The sequence below is a fragment of the Pseudorca crassidens genome, chromosome 5 (genome assembly GCF_039906515.1).
Source record: "Pseudorca crassidens isolate mPseCra1 chromosome 5, mPseCra1.hap1, whole genome shotgun sequence".
NCBI lineage: Eukaryota > Metazoa > Chordata > Mammalia > Artiodactyla > Delphinidae > Pseudorca > Pseudorca crassidens.
Genome location: NC_090300.1, coordinates 148546416 through 148564352, shown reverse-complemented (window position 1 = coordinate 148564352; position 17937 = coordinate 148546416). Strand labels below are relative to the sequence as shown.

Genomic DNA, 17937 nt, shown 5'->3' with positions numbered 1-17937 from the left:
GTAAAATGGCATGACACAGTAACATAAAGGCCACGAGAAGTGAGATGGCAGATTTTAGGTTTTATACTATAAGTGAACTAGTATAATATTAATTGAAGACAGACAGTGATAACTTAAGGATATATGCAACGAGTCCCAAAGCAACTTCTAAAAACAAAGTGATAGAGCTAATAAGTTAGTAAAGGTGATGAAAGTGATCATAAATAGTACTCAACCCAAAATAAGTCAAAAAAAAAAAAAAAGAGGATCTTATAGCAAATGGGACAAGTAGAAAACCAATAGCAAAATGATAGATTTAAATTGAATCATATCAATAATCATATTAAGTATAAGTGGTCTAAAACAACCTAATGAGAATACAGAGATTTTTAAGACTGGATAAAAAACAGGACCTCACTATACAATATTTATAAGAAACCCACTTTAAAAATAAATATACAAATAGATTAAAATAAAGGGGATGGAAAAAGATGTACCATGCTAACCTTGATCAAAAGAAAGTTGGAATGGCTATATTAACATCAGAAAAAGTAGATGTCGGTGCAAAGAATATTATCAGAAGTCTATAAAAAAAGGCATTACATACTAATAAAGGGGTCAAAACAACTAGACAGAAGGTCAGTAAAAGCTATAGGGAACTCAAACAACACTGTCACCCAGCTTCACATAACTGACATTTCTAGGGCACTCCATAAATAACAACACAATATACATTCAAGTGTTGGTGAGGACATGGAGAAATAAGCACCTTCATATATTACTGGTGAGAATGTAAAACTGTACAGCCTCTGTGGAAAACAGTTGCCAGTTCCTCACAAAGCAAAACACAGAATTATCATATGACTTGGCAATTCCACTCTTAGGTATACATCCAAAAGAACTGAAAAGAGAGAATCAAACAGATGTTGTTCATAGCATCATTATTCACAACAGCCAAAATGCGGAAACAACCCAAATGTCCATCAATGAATGAATGGATAAACTAATTGTAATATGTCCAAACAATGGAATATTCTGTGGCCATAAAAAGCAGTGAAGTGCTGATACATGCTACAACTCAGATGAACCTTGAAAGCATTATGCTCAAAGAAAGAAGCCAGACATAAAAGGTCACATATGGTATGATCCCGTTTCCATGAAATACCCAGGATAGGTAAATCCACAGAGATAGAAAGCAGATTAGTTGTGTCCAGATGATGAGGAAAGGGCAATATGGAGAGTGATTACTTAGTGGGTGTGGGGTGTTTCTCTGGGGTGATGAAAAAGTCTCAGACTTTGAAAAGTCTAAAACTGGGTGGTGGTTGCACAACACTGTTGAATTCACTGAATGTCACTGAATTGTACACTTTAAAATGATTAATTGTGTAGTATGTGAATTTCACTTCAGTAAAAAGAAAATAAATATAATATAATAAGGGAATGTTAGGAACTATTGCATGCCAATAAATTTAACAACTTAAATGGAATTCTTAGAACAATAAAGCTATCAAAACTCACTCAAGGAAAACCAGATAACTCTAAATGTATTCAAGTTAAAAACCTCCCCACCAAAAAAAAGAGCCAATCCAGATGGCTTCAATGGAAGAAACAATACCGATTTCTTAGTAACTTGTCCTGAAAATTGAATATAAGAGAACACTTTCCAAATCCTTCCATGAGACAAGAATTAACCTGATACCAAAACCAAAAAAAGACACTACAGGTAAACACGCCAATACTCCTCATAAATACAGAGGCAAAAACTCTTAAATTTTAGCATATCCAATCACACAATAGAAAAAAAATACATCATGACAAAGTAGATTTCAATCCAGAAAAGCAATTGATTTTATACTAAAAAAAAAAAAAAAATCAAGATACAGCCAACCTCATTTCATTGCACTTCACTTTATTGCGCTTCACAGATATTGTGTTTTTTACAAATTCAAGGTCTGTGCAACCCTGCATTAAGTAAGTCTATCAGTGCCATTTTTGCAATAGCATTTGCTCACTTAATGTGTCTATGTCACATTTTGGTAATTCTTGCAATATTTCAAACCCTCCACCAGCATAAAGATTACAACTCGCTGAAGGTTCAGATGATGATTAGCATTTTCTAGCAATAAAATATTTTTAAATTAAGGTATCATTGCTTTTTAGACAGAATGCTATTGCACACTTAATAGCCTAAAGTATAGTATAAACATAACTTTTATATGCACTGGGAAACAGAAACAATTCATGTGACTCGCTTTATTTCAATATTTGCTTTATTTCTGTGGTCTGAACCCAAACCCACAGTATCTCTGAGGTATGCCTGAGACCGTTTATACGCGTGGACCACATAGACAGAAAAAAAGAAAAACTATATAATGATCTCAAAAGATACAGAAAAAGCATTTGACAAAATTCAATACCACTCATGAAAAACAATCCTCACCAGACTTGGAATATAAGAGCACTTTTTGAACCTGATAAAGGGCCTCTAGTAAAAACCTACACCTAACGTCACACATATGGGTAAAAGACTGAATGCTTTCCCCTAAGATCAGGGACAAAGCAAGGATGTCCCCTCTTAGCACTTCTGTCCAACCAGATGTCAATTGCACCAAGCTGATCTATCAATTCAATGCAATCTCAATCTAAATCAGAGCAGGCTAAAACAAAGAAAATAAAACAGCCAAAACAACTTTGAAAAAGAACAAAGTAGGAGAAGTTATTCCAAGATTTATTATAAAGCTACAGTCACAAAGATAAATAAATTGATCAAAGGAACAGAATAGCAAGTCCAGAAATAGTCCGCATGTTGTTAACCATGTTTTGTTTTGCTTTTTAACTTTTCGTGCTCTTGTGCTTTCACATCTAGGCCTTGCTGATTCAGGAGGAACAGCCCTCCCAGAGTTAGCCAATTTCTAGAGGTAGGATAAACAACTCACCCTGGGGGCACCTTTCAAATACAAACCATCCAATTCAGAGCCCACACCCCAACCACCTCCTCTGTGGGGCCCTCACTCTCTGGGCCACTATCCACCCGACCTAATCACCCTAGGGTCAGGTACCAGACATCATGCCCATGGGCCTGCTGAAATTATTCAAACTAGCCAATCTTTAGTCTGCTGACCCTGCCTCACCTATTCTCTGACTCCTGACTGACCCTGGTGCTTCCCCATGTGGCCCTGAATGCCCCACCCTGCCTCCTGTTTCTAGGAGTATAAAGATCTGTGAGTATAAACTTCTTCCTTCATGCCAGTCACTTCCATATCTGCCTGTCTTACCGTTCCTGATTAAGTCAAATTCCAGGTTCCCTTAAAACACACAGATATATGGTCAACTGACTTCTGACAAAGGTTCCAAGGCAACTGAATGGGTAAAGGATACTCTTTTTAATCAATGGTGCTAGAACAACTAGATACCATATACAAAAAAGAAAAGGAAAAAAAAAGGACTTTGACATTTTCTTCACATCCGATACAAAATTAATTCAAAATCTATCATAGACTTAAATGTAACAGCCAAAATATAAAACTTCCAAAAGAAAGAATAAGAGAAATGAGAATAAAAATCTTACAGACCTCCAGTTTTACAAAGAATTCTTGAGTATGATACAAAAGACATGATGTATAAAAGAAAAAAACTGGTAAGTGGGATGTCATGAAAATTTCAAACCTCTGATCTTCAAAATATACATAAAAATGAGAAGTCAAGCTACAAACTAGGAGAAAATATTTGCAAAACATGTACTCCATTAAGGACTGTCCAGAATATATAAAGAACTCTCGAACTCAACAAGAAAACAACCTAATTTTTTAAATGGGCAAAATGTTTGATCAAATCCTTCACCAAAGAAAGCATGTTGATGGCAAATAAGCACATGAAAAGATAGGCTGGTGGGAAAAGAGGAAAGTATGTCATCCAGACCAGCCAGAACCCAGCACAGGAGTGGAGCATGCATGCAGGTCACATGGAGATACTCTTCCAAATCCTGACTGTCAAGATGGAAGAAATCTAAGGAGAGACAAACTTCCCAGAGGGAGGCAGTGCACCAGGGACAGGAAGCCCAGGTTGGATCAAGTGCGCCCAGCAGCTTTCAATGCACAGAGGGGAGGAAGCACAGGGCCCCGGGAAAGTGAGCGGGGTGGGCACTGCCAAGGCCTCAGAGTGCACAGCAGGGGCTGGGGCAAGAGCACTGGACCGCCTCCGGCAGCTCCAGCCACAGGCTCCTCCCCACCGACTACACTCACTTCCCCAGGTGAACCTACGCAGTCTATAGCCTCAAACACTCTTTCTCCTCTTAATGATGACTCGGGGCAGTGCTGGTGGTCTCACACCGGGACACCCTTGGAACTGCAGATCCTCAGGATCTGCTCACGGTCCCAGTTTTTGCTAAATGGGAACGCACACCATGACAGATCTCAATAAAGGAAGAAGAGCGAATGCCACTGCTTTTACCCAAAACTAAATAGGCCATAGCAAAGATCTGACTTCAAGAGGACCAAATTTCCCCAGACTGGGGGATGGAGTGTCTCATTAACTCACCCCCTCCAACAGAGCACTTTCAGAGTCCTGCAGTGCCAACAAGAAGTCGGGGTAACTAGAGTTTAAAAGAGCTTCTGGGGGGAGGACGGGCAAGGATGATTCAGCTTCATTCCTATCACAGAATCCACCAATTCAATTACCATTTCTAAGTAATTACACTCCTGGTGATGGTCTCAGCAGAAAAGAGAAGGAGGAAGCCAGGGGTTGAACTTCTTTACTCCTCCACATCAAAAACTAGCATCTCAAGGCCAGTGCATGGTGGTGACATGATCATCAAGGAACGCAGAGGCCAAGAGCCCGGGAGCCCCTTGCCTGACCTCTGGCCTCGCATCATCCTGCATGCCGTGCCAGGCGTGCTCCCTGGCCTGCGAGAGCAGGTTTTCACCCGTCCCCACACCCGACTGCAAATTTCCTCCACTTAGAAGTTCAGTGTCATGCTCACAGCAGCCACCCACGTCCCGGGATGAGGTAATTTTTTGTTTCATTTTCCTATTTACGATAGCTCACACTCGATGTACATGAATACAGATGTGCACACCCATGTTTCAGTCTTTTTAAGTTATGCTGATGGGCTTTATTCACTACCAACTTGCAAGAATTGACAAAAGGATTTTGTTTCAATCTCAGTACAGGGACTTATTAAATTAAAATTTTAAACTTTGTTATTTTTACTCTCTCAGTTTTCTGAGTGGGTCACTCTCATTACCAGAATCAGACACAAGAAATCTGCTTGGCCTTTCACCAGGGTATTGAAGTTGCCTAAAGTACATCTACTAGACTTTCTAGACAACTCCCTGAATACAAGCATTTGACTCAGTGGTAGAGAGTCATTGTGCACGCCCCTGCCCTGGACCTCCCCAGGAGTGCAGGTGCTGAGCAACAGCAGGTCCTGGCAGGGACAGAAGCCATGTGCTCAGCCCTGCTCTTTACGACAACAATTTTAGACCCTCGCAGGACATGTGCTTATTCTCTGTGCAGAAGATTTAGGAAGTGCAGAAAAGCACAAGAGACATATTTAAGAGTACTTCCAATTCCCAGACAGAAGCACTGACAGCAGTAGAGTATATTTTCTCCTGGTAGTTTCTCATTGTAACATGCATTTACATATACTTCTTTAAAAATGAGACAGATTACATATGCTTTCAGAACAACGTACTATATTTGTCTGTAATATTTGCAGAAAATGTTCATAACAGCTTGTTTTAGCTTTTAATACTGTTTACTGATATTCAAAGAAACGTGTCTATGAAAATCAAACTTATCTATTATTTGAAATTACTTGCGTTGCTTTTATGCTTAGAATGATGTTTCTGCATATAAAAGATCAGACTAATTTTCACATAATTCTTCTCTAATATAAAAAATCTTATTTCTCCTATGACTATAAAAGCAGTGTATGTTCATTTAGGAAAATTTAGAAAATTCAGAAATGTGTGAAATCAGGTTTCAGCTGTGATCCCAGTTCTCAGAAATAGACACCATAAAGCTTTGGTTGTACCTCCTTGAGGCCTTTAAAATACACACACACACACACACACACCCCTATATTTTATCTCAAATATGCTGTTTTTACCTGTGTTTTGGCCTCATATTCTGGGCTCATTTTTCCATGTCATGAATCATTCCTATAAACACTAATTGCTACCTAATACTCTACTATGTGTAGAAGTACAATAACTGATTTACTAAATCATCTGTTATTGGGCATTTGGGGTGCTTCCAATTGTTAATTATTTAAATTAATGATGTAATGAACATCCTCTGTACATAAATGTAATGCTTATCTGATGGTTTCCTGAAGATAAGTGCTAAAGAGCAGCATTTTAAGCCAGGTGCCTAAATGTTTTTAAAGCTTGTGATACACACAAGGACAAAGGGCCCCCCAGAAACTGTCTCCCTTCAGTCACTTTCTGAGACACAAAATACTGACGTCTCAGAGTCTAGTCTCTGTGATTCCTGGCCAAAACTCCTTTGTATAAACCTTCTCAAGATATATGCCGACAGGACGGTCAGAGAATGATGTGTACGCGTTTGTCCACTAATAGGGAGGTTTGGCACCTTTTCGTGGTTGTTGGTATCTGTGTCCCTTTTGTAAACCACCTACTCAGTAGTCACCAGCAAAGCATCTAGATGAGAGTCAATGGAACACATGGGGATCATAAAAAAGGACACATAACTAATTTACGGCCAAAGATTCAACAAATTTAAGTAAATATATTGTAGAAAATAAGAAATTCAGGTGTTTTAAATATTAGAATTAAAATTTTTAATGACCTAATAGTAATCGAATTAAATTGGGAAGGAATCAATGTGAACTCAGGGCCACCACAAATACTTATGTGTAGCCCTGGAGTCAAGATTTTAGCCTCTAACACTACTTTCCACAAAAAGAAAAAAAAATTCTTTGCTGTTTGTTTCTATGACTTGAGGCAGAAGATAGCAGAGGGCCTGAAACTGACAAATGACTCAAGAAAAAATAGAAAATCTGAATAGAGATAGATATAGATATAGACAATATAGTATAGATGATACACAGGTAGACATTTCAATGGAAGAGAAGTAAGAATCTAGAAGAGGGAAGTTTATAGCTATACAAGCCTACCCCAAGAAGCAAGAAAAATCTGAAATAAACAACCTATCCTTATACCTAAAGGAAGTAGGAAAAGAAGAACAAACATAATTCAAAGTTATTAGAAGGAAAGAAATAATAAAGCTCAGAGCTGAAATAAATGAAGTAGAGACAAAAAAAAAAAAAAAAAGATCAATGAAACTAAGAGCTGGTTCTTTGAAAAGATAAACATAATTGATAAACTTCTAGCCAGACTCATCAAGAAAAAAAGAGAGAAGGGTCCAAATGCATAAGATCAGAAATGAAACTAGAGAGGTTACAACTAACACCACAGAAATACAAAGGATCCCAAGCGACTACTATGGTCAACTAAGTGCCAATAAAATGGACGACCTAGAAGAAATTGACTAATTCCTAGAAACGTGCACTCTCCCAAGGCTGAACCGGGAAAATATGAGCAGGCCAATTTCCATTAATGAAACTGAATCAGCAATTTAGAGAAACTCCCAACAAACAGAAGTCTGGGCTAGACAACTTCACAGGTGGATTTCCCAAACACTTACAGAAGAGCTAACACCTATCATTCTCAACCAATTCCAAAAAAATTGCAGAGGAAGGAACACTTCCAAACTCATTTAATGAAGCCAGTATCACCCTGATACCAAAACCAGACAAAGACATCACCAAAAAAGAAAATTACAGGCCAATATCACTGATGAACACAGATGCAAAATCCTCAACAAAATATTAGCAAACCAAATTCAACAATGCATTAAAAGGATCATACACCATGATCAAGTGGGATATACCCCAGGGATGCAAAGATGGCTTAATATCCATAACCAGTCAATGTGATACACCACATCAACAAATTGAAGAATAAGAATCACATGATCATCTCAATAGATGCAGGAAAAGCTTTTGACAAAACTCAACATCCAATTATGATAAAAACTCTCTACAAAGTGGGTAGAGAGGGAACATATCTCAACATAATAAAGGTCATATATGACAAACCCACAGCTAACATACTCAACAATGAAAAGCTGAAAGCATTTGCTCTAAGATCAGGAACAAGACAAGAATCCCATTCTCACCACTTTTATTCAACATAATATTGGAAGTGCTAGCCACAGCAATCAGACAAGGAAAAAAAAAAAAATCAAAGGAATCCAAACTGGAAAGGGAAAAGTTAACTCTGTTACTGTCTGCAGATGATATAATGTTATACATAGAAAATCCTAAAGATGCCACCAAAAAACTACTAGAATTCAAGAATGAATTCAGTAAAGTTTCAGAATACAAATATACAGAAGTCTGTTGTGTTTCTATACACTAACAATGAACTATCAGAAAGAGAAATTAAGAAAACAACCATATTTACAATCAAATCAAAAAGAATAAAATACCTAGGAATAAATCTAAGGAGGTAACTGACCTGTACTCAGACAACTATGACACTGATGAAAGAAACTGAAGATGACACAAACAGATGGAAAGATACACAGTGCTTATGGGTTGGAAGAATTAGTATTGTTAAAATGACGAGCAACACAAGGCAATCTACAGATTCAATGCATTCCCTGTCAAAATATCAATGGCATTTTTCACTGAACTAGAGCAAATAATCCTAACATTTGTATGGGAACACAAAAGATCCCGAATAGCCAAAGCAGTCTGAAGAAAGAAAAACAGAACTGGGAGTAGCATGTTTCCTGATTTCAGACTATACTACAAAGCTACAGTAATCAAAACAGTATGGTACTGGCACAAAAATAGACATAAATATCAATGAAACAGAATAGAGAGCCCAGAAATGAACCCACACTTACACGGGTAATTACTCTATGACAAAGAAGACAGAATATATTGTACAATGGGGAAATGACAGTCTCTTCAACAAATGGTGTTGGGAAAACTGGACAGCTACATGCAAAAGAAACAAACTGGACTACTCTCTCATACCATGCACAAAAATAAATTCAAAATGGATTAAAGACTTAAATGTAAGACCTGAGACCATAAAACTTCTAGAATAAAACAGGCAGTACACTCTTTTACATCATCTTAGTAATGTTTTTTTGGATATGTCTCCTCAGGCAAGGAAAACAAAAGCAAAAATAAACAAATGGGACTACATCAGACTAAAAAGCTTTTGCACAGTGGAGGAAACTATCAACAAAGTGAAAAGGTCACCTACTGAATAGGAGAAGATATTTGCAAATGATATTAGTATGTCTGATAAGGGGCTAATATCCAAAATAGATAAGGAACTCATACAACTCAACATCAAAAAAACTCCAAACAACTTGATTATAAATTGGGCAGAGTTTCTGAATAGACAATTTTCCAAAGAAGACATACAGATGGCCAACAGGCACATGAAAATATGCTCAACATCACTCATCACCAGAAAATCAAAACCACAATGAGATATCACCTCATATCTGTCAGAATGGCCATTATTAAAAAGACAACAAATATCAAGTTGGTGAGGATGTGGAGAAAAAGAAACCCAAGTACATTGTTGGTGGGAATGTAAATTGGTGCAGCTACTGTGGAAAACAGTACGGAGGTTCCTCAGAAAATTTAAAATAGAACTACCATATGATCCAGCAATTCCACTCCTGGGTATTTATCCAAAGAAAACAAACTCACTAATTGGAAAAGATATATGCATCCCATGTTCATTGCAGCATTATTTACGATAGCCAAGGTATGGAAGCAGCCTAAGTGCCCATCAATAGATGAATGGATAAGGAAGATGTGGTGTATATACACAATGGAATATTATTCAATCATAAAAAAGAATGAAATCTTGCTGTTTGCGACAGCATTGACAGACCTAGAGGGTATTATGCTAAGTTTAAAAAGTCAGACAAAGACAAATATTGTATGATTTCATTTATATGTGGAATCTCAAAAAATGAAATAATTGAACAAACAAACAGAAACAAAATTATAGATACAGAGAACAAACAGGTGGTTGCCAGAGGGGAGGAGGGTAAGGAGAGGAGAGAAATAGGTGAGGAAGATTAAGAGGTACAAACTTCCAGTTGCAAAATAAATGTCACAGATATGAAATGTACAGTGTGGGGAATATAGTCAATAATTATGTATATCTTTGTATGGTAACATATCATAACTAGATTTATTATGGTAATCATTTTGAAATGTATAGAAATATAGAGTCACTATGTTGTGTAACAGGAATTAACATAGTGCTGTAGGTCAATTATATTTCAAAAACAAACTCATAGAAAAAGAGATCAGATTTGTGATTACCAGAGTCAGGGGATGGGGAGGGAGAATTGCATGAAGGCAGTCAAAAGATACAAACTTCGGGGGGTGGGATGAACTGGGCGATTGGGATTGACATATATACACTACTGACACTCTGTATAAAATAGATAACTAATGAGAACATACTGTATAGCACAGGGAACTCTACTCAACAATCTGTGGTGACCTAAATGGGAAGGAAATCCAAAAAAGAGGGGACATATGTATATGTATAGCTGATTCACTTTGCTGTACAGCAGAAACTAGCACAACATTGTTAAGCAACTATACTCCAGTGAAAATTAATTTTTTAAAAAAATACAAACTTCTAATTATAAGATAAATAATTACTAGGGATGTAATGTACAACATGATAAATATAATTAACAGTGATGTATGTTATATATGAAAGTTGTTGAGAGTAAATCCTAAGAGTTCTAATCACAAGGAAAAATTTTTTTATTTCTTAAATTTTGTATCTATATGAAATGATGGATGTTCACTAAACTTATTGTGATAATTATTTCATGATGTATGTAAGTCAAATCATTATGCTGTATACCTTAAACTTGCACAGAACTGTATGCCAATTTTATCTCAATAAAACTGGAAGAACAATAAATAAATAATAAACATTTTAAAATAAATATTAAAAAATTGCAAATCACACACACAAAAAAGAAAAAGAAATTGGACTTGATCAAAATTAAAAAGTTTTGTGCTTCAAAGTAGTCTATAAATAAAGAAAGGGAAAATACAAGCCACAAAATGGGAGAAAATTTCTACAAATCTGATAAGGGACTAGCATCCAGAATATATAAAGAATTCTTACAACTCAACAATAAAAAAGACACGTAACTCAATTAAACAATGGGCAAAGGATTTGAATATACATTTCCCCAGAGAATATATATAAATGGCCAATAAGCAAGTGAAAAGATTTGAAACATCATTAGTCATTAGGGTAACACAAATCAAAATCACAATGATATACCACGTCACACCTACCAGAATGGCTACAATCAAAAAGACTGACCATAACAAGTGTTAGTGAGGATATGCAGAAATTGGGACCCTCATGCAATGTTGGTGGGAATGCAAAATGGTGGAGCCATTCTGGAAAACACTCTGGCAGCTTGTCAAAAAGTTGAATATATTGTTGCCCTGTGACTCAGCAATTTCACTCCTTACTTAAGAGAATTAAAAATATATATTCTTCCAAAAACCTGTACATCAAGTTCATAAGAGCATTATTCACAAAAGCTACAAAACAGAAACAACCCCGATCCATCAGTGGACGGAAGGATGAACAAAATGCTTTACCCATAGAATGGAATATAATTCAGCCATAAAGAGGAATAAAGTACTAATACATGCTACAACATAGATGAACCTTGGAAATATTATGCTAAGTGAAAAAATCCAGACACAAAATATCACGTACTGTATGACTCCATTTATATGAACTGCCCAGAATGGGCAAATCCATAGAGACAGAAAGTAGATTAATGGTATTGAGGCACTGGGGAAGGGAGAATGGGAGGTGACTGCTAATGGGTGCGAGGTTTCTTTTTGGGTTGTAGAAAATGTTCTGAAATTAGACAGTGGTGATAGTTGCACAGCTCTGTGGATACACCAAAAACCACTCAATTATCCACTCTAATGAAGTGAATTTTATGGTATGTGAATTAAATCTAAAATCAAAAAATAAACATAATGGGCATCTATGTACTTACCATGAAGAATAAAGAGTTGTCAACATTTTGCTTTATTTGCTTCAGATCTCTATTTAAAATGAAACACAATCTAAAGATGACACATCATCATTCACATTCAGGTGTTTATACCTGTAACTGGCTATGTAAATATCCAAAAACAAAGATACCATACAACACCCATACTTTTATAGCTTGGTTTTTCACAGTCAACATTGTTACTGAGATTTATGCATCCTGATATACAAAGATCTAATTCATTCATTTTAATGCTGAATAACTTTTGACTGTGTGAACAAAACAAATGTCTGGGTCCACTTACTGAGGCCAATTAGGTAGTTTCCACTGTTTTGTTACTACAAACACTGTAGGACCACATCCTCAGGTATTCGTGACATCTTCTAGAGCAAATGGTGAAAATGGCATTGGTGGGTCATATTGTGTGCACATTTTCAACTTTACTAATGTAACCAAATTGGTCTCCAAAGTGGTTATACCAACCTGTACTCTCAAGAGCAAGGTGTAAGAGTTCCCATTTACCCACAGCCCACCGATACTTATTAATTGACTTCATGCTTGCAGATCAGATGAATAAGAAATGTTCTCGGACTTCCCTGGTGGTGCAGTGGTTGGGAGTCCGCCTGCCGATGCAGGGAACACGGGTTCGTGCCCCGGCGCGGTAGGATCCCACATGCCGGGGGGCGGCTGGGCCCATGAGCCATGGCCGCTGAGCCTGCGCGTCCGGAGCCTGTGCTCCGCAACGGGAGAGGCCACAACAGTGAGAGGCCCGCGTACCGCAAAAAAAAAAAAAAAAAAAAAAAAAAAAAAAGGTCTCTCATTGTTTTAATTCGTATTTCATGGATTACTAGAAAAATCAGTTTTCATACATTTATAACCTTTATGATTTCCTCATTTTGAATTTTTTATAGCCTTTATCCATTGTATGCTTTTTCTTTCTAGATCTTTGATATTAATCCTTTTCAAGTTATATGACTTTCAAATGTATCCTCCTGCCTGTAGTGTGTCTTTTCACTCTATAAATATCTTCTACCATACAGATGATTTCTCTATTTCATATAGACAAATAAACCAGTCTTTTTCCTTACAGTTGGTGCTTGGTTTAAGAAATTCATCTTCACCCAGATGTCAAAGATAATCTTCTGTCTTCTATAAATTTTAGTTCTGCTTTTCACACTCAGGATTTGATTCCGTCTAGAATTCAGTCTCATATATGAAGCATGAGGTATGGATCTAATTTTATCTTTACATATAGGCAGAAGATTATCCCAGCAATACTTATGAAACGATCCATCCTTTGCCCATGCACTTGTAATGCAACCTCCGGCATTATGAATTCCTCTGGGTGTGGGCGTGTGGGGGAGTGTGGACGCGGCTGGGTGTGTGGGTGTGTGGGTATGTGTAGGTAGGTGGGTAGGTGTGGGTGCATGTGAGTGTGTGTGGAGGGGGGTTGTGAGTGTGTCCCCAACTCTGGTGCGCTGGCATAGTTGCCTATCCCTGGTCTAATAATGCAGATCCTAAATGTTACACCCTTATAATAAGTTTTAACATCTGAAAGGGTTAAGTCCCTCTTATTTTTCTTCAAAAGTAATTAGTATTTTGGCTCCTCACTCTTTACTCATAGTTTAGAGTCAGCATTTCAAAACTCATGAGAAGCCCTGTCAGGTTTTGCAGTTAATTGACAAATGTCATTTTAAAATATTGATTATTCACATTATTAACAAGATAGAGCTAATATTGTTTATTTATGCCTTCTCTTTTCATTTTTTTTAACATCTTTATTGGAGTATAATTGCTTTACAATGGTGTGTTAGTTTCTGCTTTATAACAAAGTGAATCAGTTATACATATACATGTGTTCCCATATCTCTTCCCTCTTGCGTCTCCCTCCCTCCCACCCTCCCTATCTCACCCCTCTAGGTGGTCACAAAGCACCGAGCTGATCTCCCTGTGCTATGCAGACCTAATGAAACTTAAAAGCTTTTGCACAGCAAAGGAAACCATAAACAAGACCAAAAGACAACCCTCAGAATGGGAGAAAATATTTGCAAATGAAGCAACTGACAAAGGATTAATCTCCAAAATTTACAAGCAGCTTATGCAGCTCAATAACAAAAAAACCAAATAACCCAATCCAAAAATGGGCAGAAGACCTAAACAGACATTTCTCTTTTCATTTTTTGACCAGTCTTACCAAGGGTTTGAAAATTTGTTTTTCTTTACAGCCAGTTTTTTATTTTATTACTTATACTTTTCTTTGTTTCAAAAATTTCTGTTCTTACTGCTATAATTTCCTTCCTTCTACTTTCTTTTGCTCTCCTAACTTAACTTGGACACTTATTTGATCAATTTTGAGCCTTTAATCTTTTCAAACACATAACCTGCAAGATGTACATTTCTCTCAAAGGACTGCCACATGCTACAAGCCTTAATTTACATCGCTGGAGTCAGTCAAGCTGAATATTCCCATTGTCATTTCCACTTTAATCCGAACGATTTTTAGATTTTCTTAAATGTCAAATATATAAACTTTCTTTCTCTGTGCTTTTATAATTGAACTCTGACTTAGCTTCATTTGGTCAGAGAACATAGCCTGAAAGAATGTGAGACTTACTTTGTGACCAAATACAAAGTCAGATTTTGAAAATGCTTCACATGTATCGAGAACTTACATATTCCATACTGGCTGCATTTTTTCATATGACCAAGTGATAGAGCTTGTTCAAATCTTTTATCTATGTGTTTGTATTGGATCTAGCGATTCCTGAGAAAGGAACATTGAAGTAGCCTATATGATTGCAGATCTATCAATTTACCCTTGCAAATCAGACAATTTTTCTATATAATCTGAGTTTCAGTTATTACAAATATATAAATTTAGAATCATTCTGTCTTTATCAGAATGATAAATGATCTTTTTAATCTTATATTAAAAAACTTTCTGTCTTTACATGAGTTCATCTGACACTAACAGTCGATACCAGTTTTCGGTGCCTAGTATATTTACATTACATAAATTATCAAACTCTCTCCCAGATGATATTATTAAAAGCATTTGAGTGGATTTTGTATTGTATCACTTAAATCCAATCTTAAGAGCCTCACGTCCTCATCAACTCGCTGGGCACCCACCCTAAAACACAGGATTTCCTGGAGGACTAGATGTGGGTTTGAGATAAGAAGTGAAGTCAGGGCGGCTCCAAGGCTTCAGCTCCAGCAACGAGACGTCGGGGCTGTGGTGGAAGCTCAAGAGCTCAGCTTTGGACACGTGAAGTCTGAGATGCTCACAAGCCTCTTGCAAGTGGAGACGTCAAAGAGGCAGAGACAAACTAGCCCAAGGGTGACGGGGAAGCCTCGGTGCGCATTGTCAGAACAGAGAGCAGGTGAGACCCCAAAGGAGTGAGGGAAGTGGGGGCACCATCAGTCCCACGGAAGAGACTCAAGACACACAAGCGAGGGCAGTGCATTTCCGACAGCCGTGGAGGCCACCAGCACTTCGGGGAAAAGATAAAGCAAGATGGCAAAACATGATACATTTACACCCTCCCAACCCCAAAACTGAGACACCATACAAACACAGTTGAAGTTTAACCATGTGGTCCTGGGCACGTCCCACCTGCAGCTGTCCTGGCAACAGGCCCCCTTCCCCAAGTGAACAAGGAGCACATAACACACAAAGGAAGAAAACAGAAATCTGGACGGAGCCAGGACAGTGGGCTTGGGAGGGGTGAAAGAATCAGATTGCGAAGAAAAGCATCTGCATATGACGACAGGGCACCCAGGAGAACCCTGGGCTGAGCTGGCTCAAGGGCTTCTGCTGCCAGGTCACGTGGATCAGAAGTCACATGGCTGCCCACCTTTAGTGCCGTTCTCATTGCCACTGTCATCTCTAAGAGACCACCACCTAGGTAATACACATCCTCACCCCAAGGGCCCCTCATGAGAGGGCAGGATGGCAGCAGCCGATAGGGGTCCTGCTGAGCTAGGTTCCAGAGAGGTCCGGCACGGGGCCCAGCAAGGGGCACAGCCTCGAGGAGCCCCCACTGTGCTGGGGGAGAGGATGCAGGGAGCCCCACATTAGGGGAGAGGACTCGCAGAGCCCTCATTAGCGGAGAGGACGTGGGGACCCGAAAGCCATAATGCAAGGTGGGCAAAAGTCTCCCGCCGCCCCCCACCTTGCCAAGGTAATATGCAGAGAGCTGCAGTATTCAAAAGGACACGATGCTTCCTCCTGGGCAGATAAGGAAAGCTGCGTGGATGGACGAGGCACGCTCTGCCAGGCCTGTGGGCAGCACTGAACACGCAGAGTTTACAGGCGCAGAGTCCTGACTGACGGAGAGCAAGGATAAGGTCAGGGCTCCGCCCAGTTTGGCTGGAACATAAACAAAGGGAAAAGGAGAAGGGGTGGGTTCAGCTAGAAACACAGGTTGCAGCCAAAGCCAGAGGACCCAGAATGTGTGGTGCAAGGGCTCGAGTGCCTTGACCTTTCCTGAAAGATGCAGGATGCCAAGGGCAACTTCTGATCAGTGGTGGCATGTTGAAATCTGGAATTATATTACTATTGGAGGAATTTCCTAAAGTCTAGATAAAACGTTCATCGGCAAACTCCACGCAGTGCTAGAAGACAACCTGTGTATTTCACTGCAAAGGCAGCAATATTTCAACATAAATTATATAGAAGTAACTCTCACTAAAATGGATCTTCATAATCAGTATATGAATGTAGATTTCGAAAACCGCTCAAGCGAATAAAATGCTGACCACAAACCAATGTTCACACTGTCAATAGAAGACTTGGAAACAAATCATTTGGAAAAGAAAGAGTTCACGGCCATCCCCCCTTAACCGCAGTAGATACGTTCCAAGACCCACAGTGGATGCCTGAAGTCATGATAGTAGTGAACCCTTTGTATACTATGTTTTTTCCTAAACATACATACCTTTGATAAAATTTAATTTATAATTTAGGCACAGTAAGAGATTAATAATAATAACTAATAGCCTCTCCAGTAAGTTTTATATTTTTCAGCCCAAACCTATTCCTGAATCTGTGTAACAATCCTTCACTTGCAGTAAATGGCTGATGTCGCTCATTTCGGGGGATTCCTTGCTGAAGGCTTCGTATAAGCATCATGCTTTCTGGCCCAACAATTGGAACGCGTTTTCTGTTCTTGTCTTTCACCCACAAACTTAATGCCTTTTCCATGTTACCTAAGCACTTAGCATGCACTGTGGCCGTAACTTTTGCGGTTTGAAGTGTGACAGCAAAACTAGCATGAATTTCTTTTTCCTTCTTCACAATTTCACGGGTAGAAGATTCTTTCTCACCGTAGATCTTAGCAACCTCAGCATACGATTTTTTTCTTTCCTTATTAAGATCAGAACTTTCACCTTTCCACTTAAAGGAAGCACTTTACAGCTTCTGTTTGGCATATCTGAATTGCAGCATCACTACTCTTGTGCTTTGGGGCCAGTATTAAGTCAAATAAGGGTGACTTGAACACAAGCACTGCGATACTGCGACAGCCCACCTGATAACAGAGAGGGCTACTAAGTGACTGAAGGGCGGGACACGCTGGACAAAGGGGTGATCCATGTCCCAGGCAGGATGCAGCAGGACAGGACAAGATTTCACCACACTACTCAGATTCATAAAATGACGAATTGTTTATTTCTGGAATTTTCCATTTCATATTTTTGGACCTCAGGTAACTGAAACTGAAAAGCAGAACGGCAGATAGCGGGGGCTACTGTATTTGCAGGTGGTAGAAGAGAGTCAGTCTTCAGAATTGGCTCACCAAATGAAAAACAGCAAAATTGCAACTTTGGGGAACTTAG

At 38.5% G+C, this 17937-nt stretch overlaps 1 protein-coding gene across 18 annotated transcripts in view; it reads right to left on the bottom strand.

The window, feature by feature from the left end:
- Window positions 1–17937, bottom strand: part of PCBP3 (poly(rC) binding protein 3) — a 212307-nt gene that overhangs the window by 132151 nt on the left and 62219 nt on the right. The window contains exon 2 of one of the 18 annotated variants that reach the window (XM_067739698.1): window positions 749–880. The exons of the other annotated variants lie outside the window; for them this stretch is intronic. The gene's annotated coding sequence lies outside the window, so the exon portion shown is untranslated. The remainder of the gene's footprint in view (window positions 1–748; window positions 881–17937) is intronic. 18 annotated transcript variants of the gene reach the window in all.